Source organism: Xenia sp. Carnegie-2017, unplaced genomic scaffold (genome assembly GCF_021976095.1).
Source record: "Xenia sp. Carnegie-2017 unplaced genomic scaffold, XeniaSp_v1 HiC_scaffold_29, whole genome shotgun sequence".
Lineage (NCBI taxonomy): Eukaryota > Metazoa > Cnidaria > Anthozoa > Malacalcyonacea > Xeniidae > Xenia > Xenia sp. Carnegie-2017.
The window spans coordinates 426,302-435,831 of record NW_025813492.1 but is presented as its reverse complement, the minus strand read 5'-3'; the positions used below and the strand labels follow the sequence as shown (position 1 = coordinate 435,831).

Here is a 9,530-nt window from a genome sequence, read left to right as displayed (position 1 = left end):
TGAAAATTTGTAATCCAGGCATTGAATACATAAAAGATAAAAGTTTCTCCTGATTTTAAATGATTTTTATTGAGCTTTCGACTCGTTGCTTCGAGCCTTCATCAGAATGAGGAAATATTATTTACACAAGCCGAAAGCTCAATAAAATCATTTTATACACTCCGGAGAATCTTTTATTTTTATACATTAAATATGCCTGGATTACCAATCTTTAAACTTCTAGATATATATCTTTCATTGTTTTCCTCCTTTCACATTTGATCTGCTGTGAAAGTTATAAAATTTAGAAACTACCAACCAATCACATTATTCCACCCATTTATCCAATTCGACGCTCTAAACGTTTCCAAGCTAAAAGCATGTGTATATAAATATCGTTATTCTGATGAAGGCTCGAAGCAACGAGTCGAAAACTCAACAAAAATCATTTAAAATCCGGAGAAACTTTTATCTTTTAAATATATAAAGGGATGAAAATAAAAGATTCTCCAGATTGGATAAAATGATTTTATTGAGCTTTCGACTTGTTGCTTTGAGCCTTCATCAGGATTGAGGAAATATTGTTTACACAAGTCGAAAGCTCAATAAAATCATTTTATACAATCCGGAGAATCTTTTATTTTTTACATTAAATATGCCTGGATTACCAATCTTTAAACTTATGTATATATATCTTTCATTGTTTTCCTCCTTTCACATTTAGATGTGCTGTGAAAGAGCGTGTTCCAAGGATTTGAAATATGTCTTTATTATCCTGGCGCAAATTCCAGGAGCGAATCTACATCTTGAGAAAGGTAGAGCATTTTTGCGTAAATTAATATTCGCGGTATTTAACTGACATGTTTATATATATATATATCTAATTTTGAAGACGTTAACACGCTGCAATATACTTGTGTTTTATATCATCTCAAAGAGCGTGTTCCACGGATTTTAAATATGTGTTTATTGTCCTGGCCCAAATTTCAGGAGCGAATCTAAAGCTTGGGAAAGTTGAGCATTTTTTCGTTAATTAATATTCGCGGTATTTAACTGACATGTCTATATAAATCTAGTTTTGAAGACGTTAACACGCTGCAATATACTTGTGTTTTATATCATCTCAAAGAGCGTGTTCCAAGAATTTTAAATATGTCTTTATTGTCCTGGCCCAAATTCCAGGAGCGAATCTACAGCTTGGGAAAAAGAGCATTTTTTCGTTAATTATTTTTCGTATATTCCTGCGATATCACCAGACAGCATTCTAGTGTTTTTGGTTATTGCATTTGGAGGACATATCTCTTACGTACATTTAATTTTTCCTCATTTCAAGTCTCCCGCATCGAAAGGGGATGATGCAGAAATGACGAGTCGCAGCTCGGGACTCATTGATGACAATGACAAGTTTTTCGTTGCGGATGAGGATATCACAGTGAATATGGAGATGATTCAGGATTGGCTGGATAATGAACAAGAAAAATACCAGCAACTAAAATCCAGCACGATCCTGTTGCAATCCTTTTACAGGCAACACCAAGCTCAGAGACAATATCTCGCTAAAAAGAAGGGAATAGTTTTGATTCAAGCATTTCTTCGTGGCTACACGACGAGAAAAAAACTGAAACAAAGGGATGATGCTTCACGAGTCCTGCAATGCCATTATCGAGCTTATGTATTGTCAAAAAATGTTCAAGAAAAATACAAGAACACTAGAAACGCCATAATCAAACTTCAAGCATTATGGAAAGGATATCAAGTTCGTATGAACTATAGTAAACAGAGGACTTGTATCATTCTTATCCAATCCAGAGTTCGTGGTTATATCATGAAAAGACAATACTTAAAAATGAGATTTGCTGCAGTTGTTCTGCAAATGCGTTATCGTGCATTTCGAGAAATGCTCGTCGCTCGTGCTCAATACTTAGATACCCGTAGATCAATCATCAAACTCCAGGCTGTTGTACGCGGTCATCGCTTTCGTCAAGAACTTAGACAGAAAGTCCTTGCAGCCGTTCTCATACAATCTTCGTTTCGCAGTTACCTCACATGGTCTCGATATGTATGTTTGAAGGAAAGTGCCATCATTCTACAGAGACGGTATCGTGCACGACTTACCATAATGCACCAGTCAGCGACAAGAATTCAGGCAGTTGTGAGATGTTTTTTAGCTCGAAGGTTTGCTCGAAAAAAAATGAAAGCAATCATAAATATACAGGTATGTTGGTGATTGTTGACGATTTTATAAAACCCGTCTATTTGATAACTATGAACTACAGTAGTAATAATTTTTTCCTTTCTCACCATAAAGAGAACGTGGCGAAATTACAACGTTCGAAAGCGCTTCAACTCGAAGAAGTTTAGAAAACTAAGAGAGCGAATTATTGTGGCTAATTCCAACGTCACCGAGTCCATGAAGCTTTGAAATCGTACTCGTTCTGCACTCGACTATTTACTAAATTGTAAGAATTTAACAACGGTCCGTGAAGCTCTGGTTCATCTTGGTATGTCGCACTATTTAATTTTTGCAATCTTCACTCCATTATCTTGTTTAAATTACAACGCCCATACAATCATATTATTGCCTTTAGTTCTATCCGAATTCTTATATACTGTCCATTTGCTTTTCCTCCCCATTCCATACCGTATTTTTCAGCATCAAAAGATTTGTACCCGAATTTCCTTTGGGATATTGATTTGATCATTCCTCATTCTATGAAATTTATCCAACTATACGTATATTGATCATACCGTATACCAAGATGTGTACCCAATTGTTCACCTGTATATTGATCATCCTTTTTTCTAAGATATATACCCAAGTGTGCTACTGTGTATTGGTTATCCCTTATACTCCATTCTCTCGACAGAGGTCGCAACAAGATGGACATTCAAGTGTTCACAACAACAGGTTGAGAATATCGCTCTCCGTGTTATTTTTCAAATTATCCGAGACTCAAATAGGAGTCTAGCTCACATGGGATTGATCAAACTGGCGTTAGATATTTTCACCAATGTGTCCAAGGTGAGTTTGGGCTGAGATCCATTGATATTTATTGAACATTACTGTCACTGAACGTTGGCAGTGTAATCAGTTTGTTGTTTTTGCCAATTGTTGCATGGTTAATTGTTAGTTGTTTTGTGACTCAACAAAACTTCATGCTTTCTGCATTGTTTTTCCACCATAGTTGTTGGTTCTTATTGATAAATGACTGAGAAACTGTAGTATTTTTTGTAAAGATATTGCCACTTTCACGAATAATGGTTGCACCTAATTTTTTATCATTATTCTAATATCTGACTTGAAACAAAAACCAACACACTTTTGCTAAAGTGATCATGTATCTAATTAGAAACCATTTTGATAAAAACACGAAACAATCCATGTTTTTTACCAAAATACTCTTTGGCATTCTTAATTTGACTATAAACTATATGCGCAACACATTTTTAGTGTCCAGCCACCCAGGATGCCGTGGTTTTAAAAGAAGAAAATGCATTGGAAACCATACTTGAACTCGCGTGTATTTTTCGCGAGAAAAAGGAAATTTTCCTCAGAGTTGCAAAGCTACTTACAATTTTATGTACTCACGAAAACGTAAGAAAGGTAAGCAGAAGTAAACCTCTAGGACAAGAGCTGCCTGCATGTATTTCTTCAAAAGGGTTAGTCATTCTTTGTAATGTCGAATTAATTTAGCAACTTTTGTCTGTTTTGATTCGGCTTTAGAAATTACTGAAAACAGAAAACGCTGCAATGAAGATATCTTCCATTTACTCCATCACAAAAAGGAAGTTTGAAGTCGAGATGAAACGGAACACGAAGATGAAACAACAAAATGGCAAGGGCGGACGATACAAGACTGATAACATTTATGGTGATGCCTTAACAGCCGTGATCACTCTTATGGAAACGATTGGTTTAGATTATCCCGTATAGATAGGTTTAGCTTATCCCGTATAAATAGGTTTACATTATCCTGTATAACAACCATTACATTCTAGTATTTTTTCTATTTAGGTCAAATTTATGCGGCAGTATGTAAAGTATTATTTTTAAATTATTTCTTATTTGCTCAAACTCACCGTTGTTTAACGCAGATTTAACGCGGTACTTTTTTTATTTTTAACATTTACTAGCCAAAATCAATTGATTAAATTACTCAATGGGAAACAGTCATTGACACGCGTAATATCATTTACCATTTGAACATCTACCAGGAAAAATTCGATTAGAATGATAATATGAAAATAGAAATAGACAAATTCTCGGTATCGCTAGTATGGAATGAACAAAGATCTTTTTCTTGTTATTTTAAATATTTGCATCTTAAATAGTTATGCAATTAAGTGTGTCATTGACACGCGTAATATCATTCACCACTTGAACATTTACCAGGAAGAATTCGATTAGAATGATAATAGGAAAGTAAAAATAGACAAATTCTCGGTATCGATAGTATCGAATGAACAAAGATCTTTTTCTTGTTATTTTAAATAGCTGCATCTTGAATAGTTATGCCATTAAGTGTGTCATTGACACGCGTAATATCACATTTTTCAATGAATTCTTGCATTTTAGATGAACAGACTATTCTAAATTCTAATACTGTATATCTTACATGCAAATATCCTTAATGTTTTTTCCTTCTCATTAGTTGTTGCATGGTAACGCCTTGTTTGATTCGGTTGTGCAAATTTAGAATCTCTTGTGTTTTTTTTTTAATGTAGTTGACTGCAATCAATGGTTAATCACAAACATTAAACAGTTATACTATAAAACGTTCCATTTGCTGTGATTACAATAAGCGGATTGTGTTTTGATTTATGTTTTTAAATTTCTTGGTAGAGATTTGTACGGAAAAAAGTAACTTCCAATTACGTTCACATTGACAAAGACACCATTGCCTTACTGAGTTTAAGGTGTCCCTGATTGTGATAGCTTCATCATAATTGATGAAAGTAAACCATTGCACTTAATTTGTTTTAAATGAAGTTTATAAAGATGAAACTTTAGTTTGATAGTAGTCTTTTCTATATCTTGTTATAGCTACCTTGTTGCTGTGACAATTTTTTTGTGATTTTGTTGTTTTGTTGGGTAATCATAATTTTTAGAATCTGTGAATAATAAGCTTTCTCCTAAGATGTAGCTACTTTGCTACTATTATGATAAGTGTTTTTGTTTCGACAATAATTTGTAAAAGAAAACACCCTTATTTGGCGTGCATCAAATGATATATTAGATTTTTGACGATTAACTTCATAGAGTTGGATGATTTAAAACATTGATACAAGTAACGTTTAACAAGGATGAGTACAATTTCTGAAAATTTTCTTCCTGCGTATGTTTAATTTTTATAAATTTTCATCTATGTTAAGGCTAATAATCAAGGAAAGTTGCTTTGTTGACATATGGCGTTGAAGTTTATGATGTTATATGTAATTTAAACGCTTTAATGATTGGATATTAAAACTGTGCAAGCATTCTATTTTAATCTTTTCATTTCAACGAGTGAGAAAAACGAAGATTTGATAAATATGTACTTATGATTGTAGAATTTCCTAAGTTCGATATTCACCTTGGATAGTACAGAATTTATAGAGTTGCCTTCAACGAATGAAAAGTTACTTCATGGATGACGTTAAGTTATATACAATCGAATTTATGCGAGATCCTCGTAAATTGTGTGTAAGCTATACATGCAAAAATATGGATATATTTACCAACATTTTATCGTAGAACATACATACTCTTTATTGATCTTTTTACCTCGATAATCGTCGTCAAGAGATTTTATGTCTTTATGCACCAACTATAGGTATATCTTTAAGTTTTTTTCTGAGTCGATTTTTATTGACTAAAATACTGTCACGCGTTTGGTGACTTTTCAATTGACAGAACGTTACGAGTCTAAAGGTGAAGGAACGGAATATTACCTCGAATATGAAAGTAAGTTATACTATCAAATTTATGTATAAGGCACTTATAAATTGTATCTGCCATACGTAGTGATGTACTTTCTAACATTCAACATATACTCCTTGATTATGCTTTTCCTTGTTATCTCGTCATCTCAGGATATTTTACGTCTCCTTGCGCCCAATATTTTTAAGCATTTTCGATTCAAAATCCCCTCATGAGATTGTTTGTGTAAGATAATAATAATATCCATAATAACTATAACAATAGCTTAAGAAGCATTTGTGCAAACTGGACGATTTTCCAAAGCTATAATTCACAAAGTTTATGTGTTGAATAACACAAAATAAGTCAGTTTTAAGTTAATGTCGTCCTCAAAAAAGAGCTTTTGACAATTCAAATGAACCTTCGGCATACAAGTTTCAGGCACCGTGGAGGCTCGATAATTGGGGGGCTCATATTCATATATTCATGTTGTAATCCTTAGAAAACAATGGATTTCAAAAGACTTAAGCCTGCATAACATGAATATATAAATATTAGCCTCCCCCCCCCCCAAATATCGATCCTCCGCAGTGCCTGTTTATTATATGTTCCTTGTCATATTTGAGCAAAAACGCCATAAAGTGTTGGATATGAATAGATCAAAATATTGTATCATTTTGATTACAAATTGTATTACAATGCGAAATAATATTGGTCAATTTTGGTGAATCTCAGCAGAAATAGATCTGTCCGCTTTTTTTTCTGCTCCGTCTGAATTTTATTTCCTGAAATAAATTTAGAAGAGTTTGTAAAGATGGGTTCTGGCAGCCCCCCTATATGCCTTCTGGTAGAGGTGTCTCCCCTTAAATCATTCGTGGTGTATTCCCCCCTGACTGTACCCCAGCCACAACGCCAATGGTTCGTGTTTCATAGATATACATAGGATTGATACATAGGCGTAGGAACAGATTTAAATTTGGGGGTGGGGTTAAAGTCGACGAGTATAGTATATACTACCCCTTAATTTTTTGAAGCTTTAGGGAGTCTAGTGCAAGCATTGAAAATGGAGAAAGTCATGAAACCTTTATAATTTAGTTGTATTCATTACAATACACAAAGTGCAAGTATTGTTCAAAAATCAATATATTGCACAAGACGAACGAATTTAACTAATAGCCTAAACCAGGGGTCTCCAAACTTTACAGCCAGAGGGCCACACGAACTTTCATCCAGCATGTTGAGGGCCGACGAACCGTATATCGCTGGTCAAAGAGCGAATATTTTAATAAAAAAAAGTACTTCTTAAAATAGACATGTTTCGACATCTCATGACGCCATCCTCAGTATAAGTGAAATAATAAATGACACAAGGTTTATATAAAAGTAATATGATTCATAAATGACAACAATAAAAAGGAACAGAAGATACATTTGCGACTCTTTGCGCCATTTATCCACCAGAATCAGGGAACATACCACAACAGACAAATACTCTCATATCTAACCCACACCTTCTTAAATCTCATTCATGTAAAACCAACTATTCACCCCCTTGCCTCAAAATCATCGACACTACCGACACGTCATTCTCCCTTAAAATCAAAGAAGCACTCCACATCAACAAAACTAAACCTGACCTCAATGTTCAAGTTTTTAAATTCAATACAATGTTTAGTTTATAATACGCTCGGACGCTCCACCTTAATTTTATCTTAATTCCTTTTTATTGTTGTAATTTATGTATCATATTACTTTTATATAAACCTTGTATCATTTATTATGTCACTTATACTGAAGATGGCATCATGAGATGTCGAAACATGTCTATTTTAAAAAAACTTGTCACGTATATTAAATGCGCAAAACGAAGCACATCACACAAGCTTCATTAGCTAAGAAAATATTTATTCAAAATTTAAAGGTTAAATTTCAACCAAGTGTAATATCATAACAAAATCACAATTAGTCTCTTCTGTTTTCTCAATGTGAGTGGTGAAATTGGCTTCTTAAGTGTTTCAGCGGGCCGGATTGAGAGTCCCAACGTGCCGCATCTGGCCCGCGGGCCTTAGTTTTAAGACCCCTGGCCTAAACGATTTGTCGTACTATTTGCAAGCAACGAATTCTATTTCATTGTCAGACTAAGATGTTTTCACTCTCTGAAGAGTTAAAAATGGACCTTCGTTGTATGCAATTAATGGGTACAAAGACCTTTATGGGCTTTACTACACATACAAGGACGTACGTTTTCATGATGTCTCTTATCGTGCTAATTCAAGTGATATCCATAATTCACATTTGATCTTAGCATAAATTTTGCTCGTTTGCGGTCTTTACTAAATCTGACAGTATTGATATTGACAGTATTGATATCCTTCTTAAGTCAATTTCTACTTCGTTCTTGAACTTTCTGTAGTCTGGGTGACGGGTACATAACATAAAACCCCTATATGCACCTATCACAAGTTCAATATTTGCCTAAGATCAAACTTTATTTGTCAAACCTGAGCTTCAGTTCATATCAAATACTGCTATCCGCGTGCAACACTGCATACTTTTTTTTTAAATAAAGGCATCGATCGCTGCGGTTCTAATAGTAGAACCTAGTCTCGCTCAGAGATTTTATGGTAGTTAAAGTGAGCCACTTCAGCCATTAGTCAACCTAAAGGGCAAGAATGAGCTACACAATATACCAATACAGCCTTCGGTTCTTTTTCTTTGAATTGGGTCTAGTAACTGCATTCAGATGTCGAGTCATATAGGTATTTGGTGCCCCATCATCTGCTTGTTTATGACTGTTCAAATCAGGGGAAGGTTACCGCGAATACGGCTGCTGTGACTATCAAGTCGTCATACAACTTGGGAATAAACAATTTAATGAAATTAACCAAATTATAATTTGTTACTTTCAAATTACGTTAAAGACCGTTTGGTCCCACGTACAACATTCAACAACAACAATTTGTCTTTTACTCTAACTAAACAACAACACTCTTTCAAACATCACGTCCTTCTTCCGATTCCGTTCAAAGCGACAAATCATACGGTAGCAAAATCATTATAAGAGAAACTTGTAGCAATTTGTGTGGTGTGTCACAGGCAATATTTACAGTCAGCCAACTTCCAAGGATGATAGCTAACCACAGTTGCATACACTTTTTTATTTAATTTGAACAATAGAATTTTGATCATAGTCTCTTATGGCTAAATTCCGTCCTAAATTTTCATCGTCTTGTTTCTTTGATTCTTTTTTCAGACAGAAGTAAAAACGGTGAAGAAATTAAAGTTATTGCAACACTTGAAAACAAGAGAATTACGAGTTTTTTCAATCCTGGGTGGGGTGTATTTTTGTCAATATTAAAAATTGGAACACATTCCTAGTTTGATTGAACTTTCATGATCTTCTCCAAACTCTTCGAAGTTCTATGTAGGAATCTTGCGATGATAAGTATAAAAGTGAACAATTTTATTGGAAAAAATATAAATGCGATAACTATACGGTAATTCCATGGAATTGGGAGTTTTTGTTGCGTTTTTAACCACAAGTAAGGTTACAGATATCGTTGGGACTAAATCTCGTTGATAACAAGTTTTCAAGATTGTCTATGACGAGTAAAAAGACCTTCATATAGTTATGCGTCACATGAATTTATTT

The 9,530-nt window shown here is 34.2% G+C and overlaps 1 long non-coding RNA gene across 1 annotated transcript; it reads left to right on the top strand.

The window, feature by feature from the left end:
* Positions 1 to 2,092: 2,092 nt before the first annotated feature.
* On the top strand, positions 2,093 to 4,054 carry LOC124454025. Its single transcript, XR_006951301.1, has 6 exons — positions 2,093 to 2,194; positions 2,288 to 2,480; positions 2,847 to 3,001; positions 3,431 to 3,583; positions 3,704 to 3,917; positions 3,995 to 4,054. It is a non-coding gene; the product is annotated as an uncharacterized LOC124454025 (long non-coding RNA).
* The last annotated feature ends 5,476 nt before the right edge of the window (positions 4,055 to 9,530 follow it).